The sequence below is a fragment of the Heterodontus francisci genome, unplaced genomic scaffold, assembly GCF_036365525.1.
Source record: "Heterodontus francisci isolate sHetFra1 unplaced genomic scaffold, sHetFra1.hap1 HAP1_SCAFFOLD_87, whole genome shotgun sequence".
NCBI lineage: Eukaryota > Metazoa > Chordata > Chondrichthyes > Heterodontiformes > Heterodontidae > Heterodontus > Heterodontus francisci.
Window position 1 is genome coordinate 4,176,151 of NW_027141936.1, and position 22,281 is coordinate 4,198,431.

Below are 22,281 nucleotides of genomic sequence, written 5' to 3' on the forward strand. Positions count from 1 at the left end.
GCTCCAGTGTCCCGGGTTCGGTTCTGTTTACTGCCACAGTCTCACAGCTCCCGTGACCCGGGTTCGGTTCTGTTTACTGCCACAGTCTCACAGCTCCAGTGTCCTGGGTTCGGTTCTGTTTACTGCCACAGTCTCACAGCTCCAGTGTCCCGGGTTCAGTTCTGTTTACTGCCACAGTCTCACAGCTCCAGTGTCCCGGGTTCGGTTCTGTTTACTGCCACAGTCTCACAGCTCCAGTGTCCTGGGTTCGGTTCTGGGGACTGCCACAGTCTCACAGCTCCAGTGACCCGGGTTCGGTTCTGTTTACTGCCACAGTCTCACAGCTCCAGTGTCCCGGGTTCAGTTCTGTTTACTGCCACAGTCTCACAGCTCCAGTGACCCGGGTTCGGTTCTGTTTACTGCCAGTCTCACAGCTCCAGTGTCCCGGGTTCGGTTCTGTTTACTGCCACAGTCTCACAGCTCCAGTGTCCCGGGTTCGGTTCTGTTTACTGCCACAGTCTCACAGCTCCAGTGACCCGGGTTCGGTTCTGTTTACTGCCACAGTCTCACAGCTCCGGTGACCCGGGTTCGGTTCTGTTTACTGCCACAGTCTCACAGCTCCAGTGTCCTGGGTTCAGTTCTGTTTACTGCCACAGTCTCACAGCTCCAGTGACCCGGGTGCGGTTCTGTTTACTGCCACAGTCTCACAGCTCCAGTGTCCTGGGTTCGGTTCTGTTTACTGCCACAGCCTCACAGCTCCAGTGACCCGGGTTCGGTTCTGTTTACTGCCACAGTCTCACATCTCCAGTGTCCCGGGTTCGGTTCTGTTTACTGCCACAGTCTCACAGCTCCAGTGTCCTGGGTTCGGTTCTGTTTACTGCCACAGCCTCACAGCTTCAGTGACCCGGGTTCGGTTCTGTTTACTGCCACAGTCTCACAGCTCCAGTGACCCGGGTTCGGTTCTGTTTACTGCCACAGACTCACAGCTCCAGTGTCCCGGGTTCGGTTCTTTTTACTGCCACAGTCTCACAGCTCCAGTGACCCGGGTTCGGTTCTGTTTACTGCCACAGTCTCACATCTCCAGTGTCCCGGGTTCGGTTCTGTTTACTGCCACAGTCTCACAGCTCCAGTGTCCCGGGTTCGGTTCTGTTTACTGCCACAGTCTCACAGCTCCAGTGACCCGGGTTCAGTTCTGTTTACTGCCACAGTCTCACAGCTCCAGTGTCCCGGGTTCGGTTCTGTTTACTGCCACAGTCTCACAGCTCCAGTGACCTGGGTTCGGTTCTGTTTACTGCCACAGTCTCACAGCTCCAGTGACCTGTGTTCGGTTCTGTTTACTGCCACAGTCTCACAGCTCCAGTGACCCGGGTTCAGTCCTGTTTAATGCCACAGTCTCACAGCTCCAGTGTCCCGGGTTCGGTTCTGTTTCCTGCCACAGTCTCACAGCTCCAGTGACCTGGGTTCGGTTCTGTTTACTGCCACCGTCTCACAGCTCCAGTGACCTGAGTTCGGTTCTGTTTACTGCCACAGTCTCACAGCTCCAGTGACCTGGGTGTGGTTCTGTTTACTGTCACAGTCTAACAGCTCCAGTGACCCGGGTTCAGTTCTGTTTACTGCCACAGTCTCACAGCTCCAGTGTCCCGGGTTCGGTTCTGTTTACTGCCACAGTCTCACAGCTCCAGTGACCTGGGTTCGGTTCTGTTTACTGCCACAGTCTCACAGCTCCAGTGACCTGGGTTCGGTTCTGTTTACTGCCACAGTCTCACAGCTCCAGTGACCCGGGTTCAGTTCTGTTTACTGCCACAGTCTCACAGCTCCAGTGTCCCGGGTTCGGTTCTGTTTACTGCCACAGTCTCACAGCTCCAGTGACCTGGGTTCGGTTCTGTTTACTGCCACAGTCTCACAGCTCCAGTGACCCGGGTTCAGTTCTGTTTACTGCCACAGTCTCACAGCTCCAGTGTCCCGGGTTCGGTTCTGTTTACTGCCACAGTCTCACAGCTCCAGTGACCTGGGTTCGGTTCTGTTTACTGCCACAGTCTCACAGCTCCAGTGACCCGGGTTCGGTTCTGTTTACTGCCACAGTCTCACAGCTCCAGTGTCCTGGGTTCGGTTCTGTTTTCTGCCACAGTCTCACAGCTCCAGTGTCCCGGGTTCAGTTCTGTTTACTGCCACAGTCTCACAGCTCCAGTGTCCCGGGTTCCGTTCTGTTTACTGCCACAGTCTCACAGCTCCAGTGTCCTGGGTTCGGTTCTGGGGACTGCCACAGTCTCACAGCTCCAGTGACCCGGGTTCGGTTCTGTTTACTGCCACAGTCTCACAGCTCCAGTGTCCCGGGTTCAGTTCTGTTTACTGCCACAGTCTCACAGCTCCAGTGACCCGGGTTCGGTTCTGTTTACTGCCACAGTCTCACAGCTCCAGTGACCCGGGTTCAGTTCTGTTTACTGCCACAGTCTCACAGCTCCAGTGTCCCGGGTTCGGTTCTGTTTACTGCCACAGTCTCACAGCTCCAGTGACCTGGGTTCGGTTCTGTTTACTGCCACAGTCTCACAGCTCCAGTGACCCGGGTTCAGTCCTGTTTCCTGCCACAGTCTCACAGCTCCAGTGTCCCGGGTTCGGTTCTGTTTCCTGCCACAGTCTCACAGCTCCAGTGACCTGGGTTCGGTTCTGTTTACTGCCACAGTCTCACAGCTCCAGTGACCTGAGTTCGGTTCTGTTTACTGCCACAGTCTCACAGCTCCAGTGACCTGGGTGTGGTTCTGTTTACTGTCACAGTCTCACAGCTCCAGTGACCCGGGTTCAGTTCTGTTTACTGCCACAGTCTCACAGCTCCAGTGTCCCGGGTTCGGTTCTGTTTACTGCCACAGTCTCACAGCTCCAGTGACCTGGGTTCGGTTCTGTTTACTGCCACAGTCTCACAGCTCCAGTGACCTGGGTTCGGTTCTGTTTACTGCCACAGTCTCACAGCTCCAGTGACCCGGGTTCAGTTCTGTTTACTGCCACAGTCTCACAGCTCCAGTGTCCCGGGTTCGGTTCTGTTTACTGCCACAGTCTCACAGCTCCAGTGACCTGGGTTCGGTTCTGTTTACTGCCACAGTCTCACAGCTCCAGTGACCCGGGTTCAGTTCTGTTTACTGCCACAGTCTCACAGCTCCAGTGTCCCGGGTTCGGTTCTGTTTACTGCCACAGTCTCACAGCTCCAGTGACCTGGGTTCGGTTCTGTTTACTGCCACAGTCTCACAGCTCCAGTGACCCGGGTTCGGTTCTGTTTCCTGCCACAGTCTCACAGCTCCAGTGACCTGGGTTCGGTTCTGTTTACTGCCACCGTCTCACAGCTCCAGTGACCTGAGTTCGGTTCTGTTTACTGCCACAGTCTCACAGCTCCAGTGACCTGGGTGTGGTTCTGTTTACTGTCACAGTCTCACAGCTCCAGTGACCCGGGTTCAGTTCTGTTTACTGCCACAGTCTCACAGCTCCAGTGTCCCGGGTTCGGTTCTGTTTACTGCCACAGTCTCACAGCTCCAGTGACCTGGGTTCGGTTCTGTTTACTGCCACAGTCTCACAGCTCCAGTGACCTGGGTTCGGTTCTGTTTACTGCCACAGTCTCACAGCTCCAGTGACCCGGGTTCAGTTCTGTTTACTGCCACAGTCTCACAGCTCCAGTGTCCCGGGTTCGGTTCTGTTTACTGCCACAGTCTCACAGCTCCAGTGACCTGGGTTCGGTTCTGTTTACTGCCACAGTCTCACAGCTCCAGTGACCTGGGTTCGGTTCTGTTTACTGCCACAGTCTCACAGCTCCAGTGACCCGGGTTCGGTTCTGTTTACTGCCACAGTCTCACAGCTCCAGTGTCCTGGGTTCGGTTCTGGGGACTGCCACAGTCTCACAGCTCCAGTGACCCGGGTTCGGTTCTGTTTACTGCCACAGTCTCACAGCTCCAGTGTCCCGGGTTCGGTTCTGTTTACTGCCACAGTCTCACAGCTCCAGTGACCTGGGTTCGGTTCTGTTTACTGCCACAGTCTCACAGCTCCAGTGACCTGGGTTCAGTTCTGTTTACTGCCACAGTCTCACAGCTCCAGTGACCCGGGTTCAGTTCTGTTTACTGCCACAGTCTCACAGCTCCAGTGTCCCGGGTTCGGTTCTGTTTACTGCCACAGTCTCACAGCTCCAGTGACCTGGGTTCGGTTCTGTTTACTGCCACAGTCTCACAGCTCCAGTGACCCGGGTTCAGTCCTGTTTACTGCCACAGTCTCACAGCTCCAGTGTCCCGGGTTCGGTTCTGTTTCCTGCCACAGTCTCACAGCTCCAGTGTCCCGGGTTCGGTTCTGTTTACTGCCACAGTCTCACAGCTCCAGTGACCTGGGTTCGGTTCTGTTTACTGCCACAGTCTCACAGCTCCAGTGACCTGAGTTCGGTTCTGTTTACTGCCACAGTCTCACAGCTCCAGTGACCTGGGTGTGGTTCTGTTTACTGTCACAGTCTCACAGCTCCAGTGACCCGGGTTCAGTTCTGTTTACTGCCACAGTCTCACAGCTCCAGTGTCCCGGGTTCGGTTCTGTTTACTGCCACAGTCTCACAGCTCCAGTGACCTGGGTTCGGTTCTGTTTACTGCCACAGTCTCACAGCTCCAGTGACCTGGGTTCAGTTCTGTTTACTGCCACAGTCTCACAGCTCCAGTGACCCGGGTTCAGTTCTGTTTACTGCCACAGTCTCACAGCTCCAGTGTCCCGGGTTCGGTTCTGTTTACTGCCACAGTCTCACAGCTCCAGTGACCTGGGTTCGGTTCTGTTTACTGCCACAGTCTCACAGCTCCAGTGACCCGGGTTCAGTTCTGTTTACTGCCACAGTCTCACAGCTCCAGTGTCCCGGGTTCGGTTCTGTTTACTGCCACAGTCTCACAGCTCCAGTGACCTGGGTTCGGTTCTGTTTACTGCCACAGTCTCACAGCTCCAGTGACCCGGGTTCGGTTCTGTTTACTGCCACAGTCTCACAGCTCCAGTGTCCTGGGTTCGGTTCTGTTTTCTGCCACAGTCTCACAGCTCCAGTGTCCCGGGTTCAGTTCTGTTTACTGCCACAGTCTCACAGCTCCAGTGACCCGGGTTCGGTTCTGTTTACTGCCACAGTCTCACAGCTCCAGTGTCCCGGGTTCAGTTCTGTTTACTGCCACAGTCTCACAGCTCCAGTGTCCCGGGTTCGGTTCTGTTTACTGCCACAGTCTCACAGCTCCAGTGTCCCGGGTTCGGTTCTGTTTACTGCCACAGTCTCACAGCTCCAGTGTCCCGGGTTCAGTTCTGTTTACTGCCACAGTCTCACAGCTCCAGTGTCCCGGGTTCGGTTCTGTTTACTGCCACAGTCTCACAGCTCCAGTGACCCGGGTTCGGTTCTGTTTACTGTCACAGTCTCACAGCTCCAGTGTCCCGGGTTCCGTTCTGTTTACTGCCACAGTCTCACAGCTCCAGTGTCCCGGGTTCAGTTCTGTTTACTGCCACAGTCTCACAGCTCCAGTGTCCCGGGTTCCGTTCTGTTTACTGCCACAGTCTCACAGCTCCAGTGTCCCGGGTTCGGTTCTGTTTACTGCCACAGTCTCACAGCTCCAGTGACCCGAGTTCGGTTCTGAGTACTGCCACAGTCTCACAGCTCCAGTGACCTGGGTTCGGTTCTGTTTACTGCCACAGTCTCACAGCTCCAGTGTCCCGGGTTCGGTTCTGTTTACTGCCACAGTCTCACAGCTCCAGTGTCCCGGGTTCGGTTCTGTTTACTGCCACAGTCTCACAGCTCCAGTGACCTGGGTTCGGTTCTGTTTACTGCCACAGTCTCACAGCTCCAGTGTCCCGGGTTCGGTTCTGTTTACTGCCACAGTCTCACAGCTCCAGTGACCCGGGTTCAGTTCTGTTTACTGCCACAGTCTCACAGCTCCAGTGTCCCGGGTTCGGTTCTGTTTACTGTCACAGTCTCACAGCTCCAGTGACCCGGGTTCAGTTCTGTTTACTGCCACAGTCTCACAGCTCCAGTGTCCCGGGTTCGGTTCTGTTTACTGTCACAGTCTCACAGCTCCAGTGTCCCGGGTTCGGTTCTGTTTACTGCCACAGTCTCACAGCTCCAGTGACCCGGGTTCGGTTCTGTTTACTGCCACAGTCTCACAGCTCCAGTGTCCCGGGTTCAGTTCTGTTTACTGCCACAGTCTCACAGCTCCAGTGACCCGTTTTCGGTTCTGTTTACTGCCACAGTCTCACAGCTCCAGTGACCTGGGTTCGGTTCTGTTTACTGCCACAGCTTCACAGCTCCAGTGACCCGGGTTCGGTTCTGTTTACTGCCACAGTCTCACAGCTCCAGTGACCCGTTTTCGGTTCTGTTTACTGCCACAGTCTCACAGCTCCAGTGACCTGGGTTCGGTTCTGTTTACTGCCACAGCTTCACAGCTCCAGTGACCCGGGTTCGGTTCTGTTTACTGCCACAGTCTCACAGCTCCAGTGTCCCGGGTTCGGTTCTGTTTACTGCCACAGTCTCACAGCTCCAGTGACCTGGGTTCGGTTCTGTTTACTGCCACAGTCTCACAGCTCCAGTGACCTGGGTTCAGTTCTGTTTACTGCCACAGTCTCACAGCTCCTGTGTCCCGGGTTCGGTTCTGTTTACTGTCACAGTCTCACAGCTCCAGTGACCTGGGTTCGGTTCTGTTTACTGCCACAGTCTCACAGCTCCAGTGACCCGGGTTCGGTTCTGTTTACTGCCACAGTCTCACAGCTCCTGTGTCCCGGGTTCGGTTCTGTTTACTGTCACAGTCTCACAGCTCCAGTGACCTGGGTTCGGTTCTGTTTACTGCCACAGTCTCACAGCTCCAGTGACCCGGGTTCGGTTCTGTTTACTGCCACAGTCTCACAGCTCCAGTGACCCAGGTTCGGTTCTGTTTACTGCCACAGTCTCACAGCTCCAGTGACCTGGGTTCGGTTCTGTTTACTGCCACAGTCTCACAGCTCCAGTGACCCGGGTTCGGTTCTGTTTACTGCCACAGTCTCACAGCTCCAGTGTCCCGGGTTCGGTTCTGTTTACTGCCACAGTCTCACAGCTCCAGTGACCTGGGTTCGGTTCTGTTTACTGCCACAGTCTCACAGCTCCAGTGTCCCGGGTTCGGTTCTGTTTACTGCCACAGTCTCACAGCTCCAGTGTCCCGGGTTCGGTTCTGTTTACTGCCACAGTCTCACAGCTCCAGTGACCTGGGTTCGGTTCTGTTTACTGCCACAGTCTCACAGCTCCAGTGTCCTGGGTTCGGTTCTGTTTACTGCCACAGTCTCACAGCTCCAGTGACCCGGGTTCAGTTCTGTTTACTGCCACAGTCTCACAGCTCCAGTGTCCCGGGTTCGGTTCTGTTTACTGTCACAGTCTCACAGCTCCAGTGACCCGGGTTCAGTTCTGTTTACTGCCACAGTCTCACAGCTCCAGTGTCCCGGGTTAGGTTCTGTTTACTGTCACAGTCTCACAGCTCCAGTGTCCCGGGTTCGGTTCTGTTTACTGCCACAGTCTCACAGCTCCAGTGACCCGGGTTCGGTTCTGTTTACTGCCACAGTCTCACAGCTCCAGTGTCCCGGGTTCAGTTCTGTTTACTGCCACAGTCTCACAGCTCCAGTGTCCCGGGTTCGGTTCTGTTTATGCCACAGTCTCACAGCTCCAGTGACCCGGTTTCGGTTCTGTTTACTGCCACAGTCTCACAGCTCCAGTGTCCTGGGTTCGGTTCTGTTTACTGCCACAGCCTCACAGCTCCAGTGACCCGGGTTCGGTTCTGTTTACTGCCACAGTCTCACAGCTCCAGTGACCTGGGTTCGGTTCTGTTTACTGCCACAGTCTCACAGCTCCAGTGACCCGGGTTCGGTTCTGTTTACTGCCACAGTCTCACAGCTCCAGTGTCCCGGGTTCGGTTCTCTTTACTGCCAGAGTCTCACAGTTCCAGTGACCCGGGTTCGGTTCTGTTTACTGCCACAGTCTCACAGCTCCAGTGTCCCGGGTTCGGTTCTGTTTACTGCCACAGTCTCACAGCTCCAGTGACCTGGGTTCGGTTCTGTTTACTGCCACAGTCTCACAGCTCCAGTGTCCCGGGTTCGGTTCTTTTTACTGCCACAGTCTCACAGCTCCAGTGACCCGGGTTCGGTTCTGTTTACTGCCACTGTCTCACAGCTCCAGTGTCCCGGGTTCGGTTCTGTGTACTGCCACAGTCTCACCGCTCCAGTGACCCGGGTTCGGTTCTGTTTACTGCCACAGTCTCACAGCTCCAGTGACCTGGGTTCGGTTCTGTTTACTGCCACAGTCTCACAGCTCCAGTGTCCCGGGTTCGGTTCTGTTTACTGCCACAGTCTCACAGCTCCAGTGACCCGGGTTCGGTTCTGTTTACTGCCACAGTCTCACAGCTCCAGTGACCCGGGTTCAGTTCTGTTTACTGCCACAGTCTCACAGCTCCAGTGTCCCGGTTCGGTTCTGTTTACTGTCAGAGTCTCACAGCTCCAGTGACCTGGGTTCGGTTCTGTTTACTGCCACAGTGTCACAGCTCCAGTTTCCCGGGTTTGGTTCTGTTTACTGTCACAGTCTCACAGCTCCATTGTCCCGGGTTCGGTTCTGTTTACTGCCACAGTCTCACAGCTCCAGTGACCCGGGTTCGGTTCTGTTTACTGCCACAGTCTCACAGCTCCAGTGTCCTGGGTTCAGTTCTGTTTACTGCCACAGTCTCACAGCTCCAGTGTCCCGGGTTCGGTTCTGTTTACTGCCACAGTCTCACAGCTCCAGTGACCCGTTTTCGGTTCTGTTTACTGCCATAGTCTCACAGCTCCAGTGTCCCGGGTTCGGTTCTGTTTACTGCCACAGTCTCACAGCTCCAGTGACCCGTTTTCGGTTCTGTTTACTGCCATAGTCTCACAGCTCCAGTGACCTGGGTTCGGTTCTGTTTACTGCCACAGTCTCACAGCTCCAGTGTCCCGGGTTCGGTTCTGTTTACTGCCACAGTCTCACAGCTCCAGTGACCCAGGTTCGGTTCTGTTTACTGCCACAGTCTCACAGCTCCAGTGACCTGGGTTCGGTTCTGTTTACTGCCACAGTCTCACAGCTCCAGTGTCCCGGGTTCGGTTCTGTTTACTGCCACAGTCTCACAGCTCCAGTGTCCCGGGTTCGGTTCTGTTTACTGCCACAGTCTCACAGCTCCAGTGACCTGGGTTCGGTTCTGTTTACTGCCACAGTCTCACAGCTCCAGTGTCCCGGGTTCGGTTCTGTTTACTGCCACAGTCTCACAGCTCCAGTGACCCGGGTTCAGTTCTGTTTACTGCCACAGTCTCACAGCTCCAGTGTCCCGGGTTCGGTTCTGTTTACTGTCACAGTCTCACAGCTCCAGTGTCCCGGGTTCGGTTCTGTTTACTGCCACAGTCTCACAGCTCCAGTGACCCGGTTTCGGTTCTGTTTACTGCCACAGTCTCACAGCTCCAGTGTCCTGGGTTCGGTTCTGTTTACTGCCACAGCCTCACTGCTCCAGTGACCCGGGTTCGGTTCTGTTTACTGCCACAGTCTCACAGCTCCAGTGACCCGGGTTCGGTTCTGTTTACTGCCACAGTCTCACAGCTCCAGTGTCCCGGGTTCGGTTCTGTTTACTGCCAGAGTCTCACAGCTCCAGTGACCCGGGTTCGGTTCTGTTTACTGCCACAGTCTCACAGCTCCAGTGTCCCGGGTTCGGTTCTGTTTACTGCCACAGTCTCACAGCTCCAGTGACCCGGGTTCGGTTCTGTTTACTGCCACAGTCTCACAGCTCCAGTGTCCCGGGTTCGGTTCTGTTTACTGCCACAGTCTCACAGCTCCAGTGACCCGGGTTCGGTTCTGTTTACTGCCACAGTCTCACAGCTCCAGTGTCCCGGGTTCGGTTCTGTGTACTGCCACAGTCTCACCGCTCCAGTGACCCGGGTTCGGTTCTGTTTACTGCCACAGCCTCACAGCTCCAGTGTCCCGGGTTCGGTTCTGTTTACTGCCACAGTCTCACAGCTCCAGTGACCTGGGTTCGGTTCTGTTTACTGCCACAGTCTCACAGCTCCAGTGACCTGGGTTCGGTTCTGTTTACTGCCACAGTCTCACAGCTCCAGTGTCCCGGGTTCGGTTCTGTTTACAGCCACAGTCTCACAGCTCCAGTGACCCGGGTTCGGTTCTGTTTACTGCCACAGTCTCACAGCTCCAGGTCCCGGGTTCGGTTCTGTTTACTGTCACAGTCTCACAGCTCCAGTGTCCCGGGTTCGGTTCTGTTTACTGCCACAGTCTCACAGCTCCAGTGACCTGGGTTCGGTTCTGTTTACTGCCACAGTCTCACAGCTCCAGTGACCCGGGTTCGGTTCTGTTTACTGCCACAGTCTCACAGCTCCAGTGACCTGGGTTCGGTTCTGTTTACTGTCACAGTCTCACAGCTCCAGTGACCCGAGTTCAGTTCTGTTTACTGCCACAGTCTCACAGCTCCAGTGTCCCGGGTTCGGTTCTGTTTACTGCCACAGTCTCACAGCTCCAGTGACCTGTGTTCGGTTCTGTTTACTGCCACAGTCTCACAGCTCCAGTGACCTGGGTTCGGTTCTGTTTACTGCCACAGTCTCACAGCTCCAGTGACCCGGGTTCAGTTCTGTTTACTGCCACAGTCTCACAGCTCCAGTGTCCCGGGTTCGGTTCTGTTTACTGCCACAGTCTCACAGCTCCAGTGACCTGGGTTCGGTTCTGTTTACTGCCACAGTCTCACAGCTCCAGTGACCTGGGTTCGGTTCTGTTTACTGCCACAGTCTCACAGCTCCAGTGACCTGGGTTCGGTTCTGTTTACTGCCACAGTCTCACAGCTCCAGTGACCTGGGTTCGGTTCTGTTTACTGCCACAGTCTCACAGCTCCAGTGACCTGGGTTCGGTTCTGTTTACTGCCACAGTCTCACAGCTCCAGTGACCTGGGTTCGGTTCTGTTTACTGCCACAGTCTCACAGCTCCCGTGACCTGGGTTCGGTTCTGTTTACTGCCACAGTCTCACAGCTCCAGTGACCTGGGTTCGGTTCTGTTTACTGCCACAGTCTCACAGCTCCAGTGACCCAGGTTCGGTTCTGTTTACTGCCACAGTCTCACAGCTCCAGTGACCTGGGTTCGGTTCTGTTTACTGCCACAGTCTCACAGCTCCAGTGACCTGGGTTCGGTTCTGTTTACTGCCACAGTCTCACACCTCCAGTGACCCGGGTTCAGTTCTGTTTACTGCCACAGTCTCACAGCTCCAGTGACCTGGGTTCGGTTCTGTTTACTGCCACAGTCTCACAGCTCCAGTGACCCGGGTTTGGTTCTGTTTACTGCCACAGTCTCATAGCTCCAGTGACCCGGGTTCAGTTCTGTTTACTGCCACAGTCTCACAGCTCCAGTGACCTGAGTTCGGTTCTGTTTCCTGCCACAGTCTCACAGCTCCAGTGACCTGGGTTCGGTTCTGTTTACTGCCACAGTCTCACAGCTCCAGTGACCTGGGTTCGGTTCTGTTTACTGCCACAGTCTCACAGCTCCAGTGACCTGGGTTCGGTTCTGTTTACTGCCACAGTCTCACAGCTCCAGTGACCCGGGTTAAGTTCTGTTTACTGCCACAGTCTCACAGCTCCAGTGACCTGGGTTCGGTTCTGTTTACTGCCACAGTCTCACAGCTCCAGTGACCTGGGTTCGGTTCTGTTTACTGCCACAGTCTCACAGCTCCAGTTTCCCGGGTTCGGTTCTGTTTACTGCCACAGTCTCACAACTCCAGTGACCTGGGTTCGGTTCTGTTTACTGCCACAGTCTCACAGCTCCAGTGACCTGGGTTCGGTTCTGTTTACTGCCACAGTCTCACAGCTCCAGTGACCCGGGTTAAGTTCTGTTTACTGCCACAGTCTCACAGCTCCAGTGTCCCGGGTTCGGTTCTGTTTACTGCCACAGTCTCACAGCTCCAGTGACCTGGGTTCGGTTCTGTTTACTGCCACAGTCTCACAGCTCCAGTGACCTGGGTTCGGTTCTGTTTACTGCCACAGTCTCACAGCTCCAGTGACCCGGGTTAAGTTCTGTTTACTGCCACAGTCTCACAGCTCCAGTGACCCGGGTTAAGTTCTGTTTACTGCCACAGTCTCACAGCTCCAGTGTCCCGGGTTCGGTTCTGTTTACTGCCACAGTCTCACAGCTCCAGTGACCTGGGTTCGGTTCTGTTTACTGCCACAGTCTCACAGCTCCAGTGACCTGGGTTCGGTTCTGTTTACTGCCACAGTCTCACAGCTCCAGTGACCCGGGTTCAGTTCTGTTTACTGCCACAGTCTCACAGCTCCAGTGTCCCGGGTTCGGTTCTGTTTACTGCCACAGTCTCACAGCTCCAGCGACCTGGGTTCGGTTCTGTTTACTGCCACAGTCTCACAGCTCCAGTGACCTGGGTTCAGTTCTGTTTACTGCCACAGCCTCACAGCTCCAGTGACCTGGGTTCAGTTCTGTTTACTGTCACAGTCTCACAGCTCCAGTGACCTGGGTTCAGTTCTGTTTACTGCCACAGTCTCACAGCTCCAGTGACCCGGGTTCGGTTCTGTTTACTGCCACAGTCTCACAGCTCCAGTGACCTGAGTTCGGTTCTGTTTACCGCCACAGTCTCACAGCTCCAGTGACCCGGGTTCGGTTCTGTTTACTGCCACAGTCTCACAGCTCCAGTGTCCCGGGTTCGGTTCTGTTTACTGCCACAGTCTCACAGCTCCAGTGACCTGGGTTCGGTTCTGTTTACTGCCACAGTCTCGCAGCTCCAGTGAGCCGGGTTCGGTTCTGTTTACTGCCACAGTCTCACAGCTCCAGTGACCTGGGTTCGGTTCTGTTTACTGCCACAGTCTCACAGTTCCAGTGACCTGGGTTCGGTTCTGTTTACTGCCACAGTCTCACAGCTCCAGTGACCCGGGTTCAGTTCTGTTTACTGCCACAGTCTCACAGCTCCAGTGTCCCGGGTTCGGTTCTGTTTACTGCCACAGTCTCACAGCTCCAGTGACCTGGGTTCGGTTCTGTTTACTGCCACAGTCTCACAGCTCCAGTGACCTGGGTTCAGTTCTGTTTACTGCCACAGTCTCACAGCTCCAGTGACCCGGGTTCAGTTCTGTTTACTGCCACAGTCTCACAGCTCCAGTGTCCTGGGTTCGGTTCTGTTTACTGCCACAGTCTCACAGCTCCAGTGACCTGGGTTCGGTTCTGTTTACTGCCACAGTCTCACAGCTCCAGTGACCTGGGTTCAGTTCTGTTTACTGCCACAGCCTCACAGCTCCAGTGACCTGGGTTCAGTTCTGTTTACTGCCACAGCCTCACAGCTCCAGTGACCTGAGTTCGGTTCTGTTTACTGCCACAGTCTCACAGCTCCAGTGACCTGGGTTCGGTTCTGTTTACTGCCACAGTCTCACAGCTCCAGTGACCTGGGTTCGGTTCTGTTTACTGCCACAGTCTCACAGCTCCAGTGACCCGGGTTAAGTTCTGTTTACTGCCACAGTCTCACAGCTCCAGTGTCCCGGGTTCGGTTCTGTTTACTGCCACAGTCTCACAGCTCCAGTGACCTGGGTTCGGTTCTGTTTACTGCCACAGTCTCACAACTCCAGTGACCTGGGTTCGGTTCTGTTTACTGCCACAGTCTCACAGCTCCAGTGACCCGGGTTCAGTTCTGTTTACTGCCACAGTCTCACAGCTCCAGTGTCCCGGGTTCGGTTCTGTTTACTGCCACAGTCTCACAGCTCCAGTGACCTGGCTTCGGTTCTGTTTACTGCCACAGCCTCACAGCTCCAGTGACCTGGGTTCAGTTCTGTTTACTGCCACAGCCTCACAGCTCCAGTGACCTGGGTTCAGTTCTGTTTACTGCCACAGTCTCACAGCTCCAGTGACCTGGGTTCGGTTCTGTTTACTGCCACAGTCTCACAGCTCCAGTGACCCGGGTTCGGTTCTGTTTACTGCCACAGTCCCACAGCTCCAGTGACCTGAGTTCGGTTCTGTTTACTGCCACAGTCTCACAGCTCCAGTGACCTGGGTTCGGTTCTGTTTACTGCCACAGTCTCACAGCTCCAGTGACCCGGGTTCAGTTCTGTTTACTGCCACAGTCTCACAGCTCCAGTGTCCCGGGTTCGGTTCTGTTTACTGCCACAGTCTCACAGCTCCAGTGACCCGGGTTCGGTTCTGTTTACTGCCACAGTCTCACAGCTCCAGTGACCTGGGTTCGGTTCTGTTTACTGCCACAGTCTCACAGCTCCAGTGTCCCGGGTTCGGTTCTGTTTACTGCCACAGTCTCACAGCTCCAGTGACCCGGGTTCAGTTCTGTTTACTGCCACAGTCTCACAGCTCCAGTGACCTGGGTTCGGTTCTGTTTACTGCCACAGTCTCACAGCTCCAGTGACCTGGGTTCGGTTCTGTTTACTGCCACAGTCTCACAGCTCCAGTGACCCGGGTTAAGTTCTGTTTACTGCCACAGTCTCACAGCTCCAGTGTCCCGGGTTCGGTTCTGTTTACTGCCACAGTCTCACAGCTCCAGTGACCTGGGTTCGGTTCTGTTTACTGCCACAGTCTCACAGCTCCAGTGACCTGGGTTCGGTTCTGTTTACTGCCACAGTCTCACAGCTCCAGTGACCCGGGTTCAGTTCTGTTTACTGCCACAGTCTCACAGCTCCAGTGTCCCGGGTTCGGTTCTGTTTACTGCCACAGTCTCACAGCTCCAGTGACCTGGGTTCGGTTCTGTTTACTGCCACAGTCTCACAGCTCCAGTGACCTGGGTTCAGTTCTGTTTACTGCCACAGCCTCACAGCTCCAGTGACCTGGGTTCAGTTCTGTTTACTGTCACAGTCTCACAGCTCCAGTGACCTGGGTTCAGTTCTGTTTACTGCCACAGTCTCACAGCTCCAGTGACCTGGGTTCGGTTCTGTTTACTGCCACAGTCTCACAGCTCCAGTGACCTGGGTTCGGTTCTGTTTACCGCCACAGTCTCACAGCTCCAGTGACCCGGGTTCGGTTCTGTTTACTGCCACAGTCTCACAGCTCCAGTGACCTGGGTTTGGTTCTGTTTACTGCCACAGTCTCACAGCTCCAGTGAGCCGGGTTAAGTTCTGTTTACTGCCACAGTCTCACAGCTCCAGTGTCCCGGGTTCGGTTCTGTTTACTGCCACAGTCTCACAGCTCCAGTGACCTGGGTTCGGTTCTGTTTACTGCCACAGTCTCACAGCTCCAGTGACCCGGGTTCGGTTCTGTTTACTGCCACAGTCTCACAGCTCCAGTGACCTGGGTTCGGTTCTGTTTACTGCCACAGTCTCACAGCTCCAGTGACCTGGGTTCGGTTCTGTTTACTGCCACAGTCTCACAGCTCCAGTGACCCGGGTTCAGTTCTGTTTACTGCCACAGTCTCACAGCTCCAGTGTCCCGGGTTCGGTTCTGTTTACTGCCACAGTCTCACAGCTCCAGTGACCTGGGTTCGGTTCTGTTTACTGCCACAGTCTCACAGCTCCAGTGACCTGGGTTCAGTTCTGTTTACTGCCACAGTCTCACAGCTCCAGTGACCCGGGTTCAGTTCTGTTTACTGCCACAGTCTCACAGCTCCAGTGTCCTGGGTTCGGTTCTGTTTACTGCCACAGTCTCACAGCTCCAGTGACCTGGGTTCGGTTCTGTTTACTGCCACAGTCTCACAGCTCCAGTGACCTGGGTTCAGTTCTGTTTACTGCCACAGCCTCACAGCTCCAGTGACCTGGGTTCAGTTCTGTTTACTGCCACAGCCTCACAGCTCCAGTGACCTGGGTTCAGTTCTGTTTACTGCCACAGTCTCACAGCTCCAGTGACCCGGGTTCGGTTCTGTTTACTGCCACAGTCTCACAGCTCCAGTGACCTGAGTTCGGTTCTGTTTACTGCCACAGTCTCACAGCTCCAGTGACCCGGGTTCGGTTCTGTTTACTGCCACAGTCTCACAGCTCCAGTGACCTGAGTTCGTTTCTGTTTACTGCCACAGCCTCACAGCTCCAGTGTCCTGGGTTCGGTTCTGGGGACTGCCACAGTCTCACAGCTCCAGTGTCCCGGGTTCGGTTCTGTTTACTGCCACAGTCTCACAGCTCCAGTGTCCCGGGTTCGGTTCTGTTTACTGCCACAGTCTCACAGCTCCAGTGTTCCGGGTTCGGTTCTGTTTACTGCCACAGTCTCACAGCTCCAGTGTCCCGGGTTCGGTTCTGTTTACTGCCACAGTCTCACAGCTCCAGTGTCCCGGGTTCGGTTCTGTTTACTGCCACAGTCTCACAGCTTCAGTGACCTGGGTTCGGTTCTGTTTACTGCCACAGTCTCACAGCTCCAGTGACCTGGGTTCGGTTCTGTTTACTGCCACAGTCTCACAGCTCTAGTGACCCGGGTTCGGTTCTGTTTACTGCCACAGTCTCACAGCTCCAGTGTCCCGGGTTCGGTGCTGTTTACTGCCACAGTCTCACAGCTCCAGTGTCCCGGGTTCGGTTCTGTTCACTGCCACAGTCTCACAGCTTCAGTGACCTGGGTTCGGTTCTGTTTACTGCCACAGTCTCACAGCTCCAGTTTCCCGGGTTCGGTTCTGTGGACTGCCACAGCCTCACAGCTCCAGTGACCTGGGTTCGGTTCTGTTTACTGCCACAGTCTCACAGCTTCAGTGACCTGTGTTCGGTTCTGGGGATGCCACAGTCTCACAGCTCCAGTGTCCCGGGTTCGGTTCTGTTTACTGCCACAGCCTCACAGCTCCAGTGACCTGGGTTCGGTTCTGTTTACTGCCACAGTCTCACAGCTCCAGTGTCCCGGGTTCGGTTCTGTTTACTGCCACAGTCTCACAGCTCCAGTGTCCCGGGTTCGGTTCTGTTTACTGCCACAGTCTCACAGCTCCAGTGACCCGGGTTCGGTACTGTTTACTGCCACAGTCTCACAGCTCCAGTGTCCCGGGTTCGGTTCTGTTTACTGCCACAGTCTCACAGCTCCAGTGTCCTGGGTTCGGTTCTGTTTACTGCCACAGTCTCACAGCTCCAGTGACCCGGGTTCGGTTCTGTTTACTGCCACAGTCTCACAGCTCCAGTGTCCCGGGTTCAGTTCTGTTTACTGCCACAGTCTCACAGCTCCAGTGACCCGGGTTCGGTTCTGCGTACTGCCACAGTCTCACAGCTCCAGTGACCCGGGTTCGGTTCTGTTTACTGCCACAGTCTCACAGCTCCAGTGACCTGGGTTCGGTTCTGTTTACTGCCACAGTCTCACAGCTCCAGTGACATGGGTTCGGTTCTGTTTACTGCCACAGTCTCACAGCTCCAGTGACCCGGGTTCGGTTCTGTTTACTGCCACAGTCTCACAGCTTCAGTGACCTGGGTTCAGTTCTGTTTACTGCCACAGTTTCACAGCTTCAGTGACCCGGGTTCAGTTCTGTTTTTTGCCACAGTCTCACAGCTCCAGTGACCCGGGTTCAGTTCTGTTTACTGCCACAGTCTCACAGCTCCAGTTTCCCGGGTTCGGTTCTGTTTACTGTCACAGTCTCACATCTCCAGTGTCCCGGGTTCGGTTCTGTTTACTGCCACAGTCTCACAGCTCCAGTGACCCGGGTTCGGTTCTGTTTACTGCCACAGTCTCACAGCTCCAGTGACCTGGGTTCGGTTCTGTTTACTGCCACAGTCTCACAGCTCCAGTGTCCCGGGTTCGGTTCTGTTTACTGCCACAGTCTCACAGCTCCAGTGACCCGGTTTCGGTTCTGTTTACTGCCACAGTCTCACAGCTCCAGTGTCCTGGGTTCGGTTCTGTTTACTGCCACAGCCTCACAGCTCCAGTGACCCGGGTTCGGTTCTGTTTACTGCCACAGTCTCACAGCTCCAGTGACCCGGGTTCGGTTCTGTTTACTGCCACAGTCTCACAGCTCCAGTGTCCCGGGTTCGGTTCTGTTTACTGCCACAGTCTCACAGCACCAGTGACCTGGGTTCAGTTCTGTTTACTGCCACAGTCTCACAGCTCCAGTGACCTGGGTTTGGTTCTGTTTACTGCCACAGTCTCACAGCTCCAGTGACCCGGGTTCGGTTCTGTTTACTGCCACAGTCTCACAGCTCCAGTGTCCCGGGTTCGGTTCTGTTTACTGCCACAGTCTCACAGCTCCAGTGACCTGGGTTCGGTTCTGTTTACTGCCACAGTCTCACAGCTCCAGTGTCCCGGGTTCGGTTCTGTTTACTGCCACAGTCACACAGCTCCAGTGACCCGGGTTCGGTTCTGTTTACTGCCACAGTCTCACAGCTCCAGTGTCCTGGGTTCGGTTCTGTTTACTGCCACAGTCTCACAGCTCCAGTGTCCTGGGTTCAGTTCTGTTTACTGCCACAGTCTCACAGCTCCAGTGACCCGGGTTCAGTTCTGTTTACTGCCACAGTCTCACAGCTCCAGTGACCTGGGTTCGGTTCTGTTTACTGCCACAGTCTCACAGCTCCAGTGACCTGGGTTCGGTTCTGTTTACTGCCACAGTCTCACAGCTCCAGTGACCCGGGTTAAGTTCTGTTTACTGCCACAGTCTCACAGCTCCAGTGTCCCGGGTTCGGTTCTGTTTACTGCCACAGTCTCACAGCTCCAGTGACCTGGGTTCGGTTCTGTTTACTGCCACAGTCTCACAGCTCCAGTGACCTGGGTTCGGTTCTGTTTACTGCCACAGTCTCACAGCTCCAGTGACCCGGGTTCAGTTCTGTTTACTGCCACAGTCTCACAGCTCCAGTGTCCCGGGTTCGGTTCTGTTTACTGCCACAGTCTCACAGCTCCAGTGACCTGGGTTCGGTTCTGTTTACTGCCACAGTCTCACAGCTCCAGTGACCTGGGTTCAGTTCTGTTTACTGCCACAGCCTCACAGCTCCAGTGACCTGGGTTCAGTTCTGTTTACTGTCACAGTCTCACAGCTCCAGTGACCTGGGTTCAGTTCTGTTTACTGCCACAGTCTCACAGCTCCAGTGACCTGGGTTCGGTTCTGTTTACTGCCACAGTCTCACAGCTCCAGTGACCTGGGTTCGGTTCTGTTTACCGCCACAGTCTCACAGCTCCAGTGACCCGGGTTCGGTTCTGTTTACTGCCACAGTCTCACAGCTCCAGTGACCTGGGTTTGGTTCTGTTTACTGCCACAGTCTCACAGCTCCAGTGAGCCGGGTTAAGTTCTGTTTACTGCCACAGTCTCACAGCTCCAGTGTCCCGGGTTCGGTTCTGTTTACTGCCACAGTCTCACAGCTCCAGTGACCTGGGTTCGGTTCTGTTTACTGCCACAGTCTCACAGCTCCAGTGACCCGGGTTCGGTTCTGTTTACTGCCACAGTCTCACAGCTCCAGTGACCTGGGTTCGGTTCTGTTTACTGCCACAGTCTCACAGCTCCAGTGACCTGGGTTCGGTTCTGTTTACTGCCACAGTCTCACAGCTCCAGTGACCCGGGTTCAGTTCTGTTTACTGCCACAGTCTCACAGCTCCAGTGTCCCGGGTTCGGTTCTGTTTACTGCCACAGTCTCACAGCTCCAGTGACCTGGGTTCGGTTCTGTTTACTGCCACAGTCTCACAGCTCCAGTGACCTGGGTTCAGTTCTGTTTACTGCCACAGTCTCACAGCTCCAGTGACCCGGGTTCAGTTCTGTTTACTGCCACAGTCTCACAGCTCCAGTGTCCTGGGTTCGGTTCTGTTTACTGCCACAGTCTCACAGCTCCAGTGACCTGGGTTCGGTTCTGTTTACTGCCACAGTCTCACAGCTCCAGTGACCTGGGTTCAGTTCTGTTTACTGCCACAGCCTCACAGCTCCAGTGACCTGGGTTCAGTTCTGTTTACTGCCACAGCCTCACAGCTCCAGTGACCTGGGTTCAGTTCTGTTTACTGCCACAGTCTCACAGCTCCAGTGACCCGGGTTCGGTTCTGTTTACTGCCACAGTCTCACAGCTCCAGTGACCTGAGTTCGGTTCTGTTTACTGCCACAGTCTCACAGCTCCAGTGACCCGGGTTCGGTTCTGTTTACTGCCACAGTCTCACAGCTCCAGTGACCTGAGTTCGTTTCTGTTTACTGCCACAGCCTCACAGCTCCAGTGTCCTGGGTTCGGTTCTGGGGACTGCCACAGTCTCACAGCTCCAGTGTCCCGGGTTCGGTTCTGTTTACTGCCACAGTCTCACAGATCCAGTGTCCCGGGTTCGGTTCTGTTTACTGCCACAGTCTCACAGCTCCAGTGTTCCGGGTTCGGTTCTGTTTACTGCCACAGTCTCACAGCTCCAGTGTCCCGGGTTCGGTTCTGTTTACTGCCACAGTCTCACAGCTCCAGTGTCCCGGGTTCGGTTCTGTTTACTGCCACAGTCTCACAGCTTCAGTGACCTGGGTTCGGTTCTGTTTACTGCCACAGTCTCACAGCTCCAGTGACCTGGGTTCGGTTCTGTTTACTGCCACAGTCTCACAGCTCTAGTGACCCGGGTTCGGTTCTGTTTACTGCCACAGTCTCACAGATCCAGTGTCCCGGGTTCGGTGCTGTTTACTGCCACAGTCTCACAGCTCCAGTGTCCCGGGTTCGGTTCTGTTCACTGCCACAGTCTCACAGCTTCAGTGACCTGGGTTCGGTTCTGTTTACTGCCACAGTCTCACAGCTCCAGTTTCCCGGGTTCGGTTCTGTGGACTGCCACAGCCTCACAGCTCCAGTGACCTGGGTTCGGTTCTGTTTACTGCCACAGTCTCACAGCTTCAGTGACCTGTGTTCGGTTCTGGGGATGCCACAGTCTCACAGCTCCAGTGTCCCGGGTTCGGTTCTGTTTACTGCCACAGCCTCACAGCTCCAGTGACCTGGGTTCGGTTCTGTTTACTGCCACAGTCTCACAGCTCCAGTGTCCCGGGTTCGGTTCTGTTTACTGCCACAGTCTCACAGCTCCAGTGTCCCGGGTTCGGTTCTGTTTACTGCCACAGTCTCACAGCTCCAGTGACCCGGGTTCGGTACTGTTTACTGCCACAGTCTCACAGCTCCAGTGTCCCGGGTTCGGTTCTGTTTACTGCCACAGTCTCACAGCTCCAGTGTCCTGGGTTCGGTTCTGTTTACTGCCACAGTCTCACAGCTCCAGTGACCCGGGTTCGGTTCTGTTTACTGCCACAGTCTCACAGCTCCAGTGTCCCGGGTTCAGTTCTGTTTACTGCCACAGTCTCACAGCTCCAGTGACCCGGGTTCGGTTCTGCGTACTGCCACAGTCTCACAGCTCCAGTGACCCGGGTTCGGTTCTGTTTACTGCCACAGTCTCACAGCTCCAGTGACCTGGGTTCGGTTCTGTTTACTGCCACAGTCTCACAGCTCCAGTGACATGGGTTCGGTTCTGTTTACTGCCACAGTCTCACAGCTCCAGTGACCCGGGTTCGGTTCTGTTTACTGCCACAGTCTCACAGCTTCAGTGACCTGGGTTCAGTTCTGTTTACTGCCACAGTTTCACAGCTTCAGTGACCCGGGTTCAGTTCTGTTTTTTGCCACAGTCTCACAGCTCCAGTGACCCGGGTTCAGTTCTGTTTACTGCCACAGTCTCACAGCTCCAGTTTCCCGGGTTCGGTTCTGTTTACTGTCACAGTCTCACATCTCCAGTGTCCCGGGTTCGGTTCTGTTTACTGCCACAGTCTCACAGCTCCAGTGACCCGGGTTCGGTTCTGTTTACTGCCACAGTCTCACAGCTCCAGTGACCTGGGTTCGGTTCTGTTTACTGCCACAGTCTCACAGCTCCAGTGTCCCGGGTTCGGTTCTGTTTACTGCCACAGTCTCACAGCTCCAGTGACCCGGTTTCGGTTCTGTTTACTGCCACAGTCTCACAGCTCCAGTGTCCTGGGTTCGGTTCTGTTTACTGCCACAGCCTCACAGCTCCAGTGACCCGGGTTCGGTTCTGTTTACTGCCACAGTCTCACAGCTCCAGTGACCCGGGTTCGGTTCTGTTTACTGCCACAGTCTCACAGCTCCAGTGTCCCGGGTTCGGTTCTGTTTACTGCCACAGTCTCACAGCACCAGTGACCTGGGTTCAGTTCTGTTTACTGCCACAGTCTCACAGCTCCAGTGACCTGGGTTTGGTTCTGTTTACTGCCACAGTCTCACAGCTCCAGTGACCCGGGTTCGGTTCTGTTTACTGCCACAGTCTCACAGCTCCAGTGTCCCGGGTTCGGTTCTGTTTACTGCCACAGTCTCACAGCTCCAGTGACCTGGGTTCGGTTCTGTTTACTGCCACAGTCTCACAGCTCCAGTGTCCCGGGTTCGGTTCTGTTTACTGCCACAGTCACACAGCTCCAGTGACCCGGGTTCGGTTCTGTTTACTGCCACAGTCTCACAGCTCCAGTGTCCTGGGTTCGGTTC